The sequence below is a fragment of the Mandrillus leucophaeus genome, unplaced genomic scaffold, assembly GCF_000951045.1.
Source record: "Mandrillus leucophaeus isolate KB7577 unplaced genomic scaffold, Mleu.le_1.0 Scaffold148, whole genome shotgun sequence".
NCBI classification, from domain to species: Eukaryota; Metazoa; Chordata; class Mammalia; order Primates; family Cercopithecidae; genus Mandrillus; species Mandrillus leucophaeus.
In genome coordinates, this window is record NW_012101454.1 from 4,881,568 (window position 1) to 4,882,436 (window position 869).

The window sequence follows — 869 nt, forward strand, 5'->3', positions numbered from 1 at the left end:
GTGTGGTGGTGCATGTCTGTAATCCCAGCTACTCGGGAGGCTGAGGCAGGAGAATCACTTGAACCTGGGAGGCGGAGTTTGCAGCGAGTAGAGACTATACCACAGCACTCCAGCCTGGGCGACAGAGCAAGGCTTGATCTCAAAAAAACAAACAAAAAAAATCCTATTAGAAATACAGAAGCTTAAATTAAAAACAAAATACTGAGACTGAACTATAGCAGCTCTAGGATCTATTGTAAAACCCACGTTTAGTAAAGGCAACTAGTATAATCTCAGACCAGTCTGTCAAGTTCTCTGCTATGGTTTACTGTTTCCAAAGAAACAAAGCACTCACTCAACTCAGTAAATATTTTTTGGATACCTATGCAACAGGTGCTAAAGGAAATCCAAAGTTCTATGCTAAAAGATTGCTACCCGCAAGGATCTTGGTTTAGTAGAGAAGGGGAATCAGTTTCCAAAAAGACTGAGAAAAGTGTCACTTATTCCTGTTAGGGGCTTTAGAAGAACTAGTGGCAATATGAAAAAAGATATACTTTCACAAAGTTTGAGTGGAAAAGAAAGTTGAAAAAAGGACATTAGCTGCAGGAGGATGTAGAATAAAGATGTTGTTTTAGGATTTATTCAACATATTTTTATTGACCACATTTTTTAGGCACTGTTTTTGTTTGTTTGTTTGTTTTTTGTTTTTTTTTTGGAGACGGAGTCTCGCTCTGTTCTCCAGGCTGGAGTGCGGCGCGATCTGGGCTCACTGCAAGCTTCGCCTCCCGGGTTCATGGGTTCACGCCATTCTCCTGCCTCAGCCTCCTGAGTAGCTGAGACTACAGGCGCCTGCCACCGCGCCCAGCTAATTTTTTGTATTTTTAGTAGAG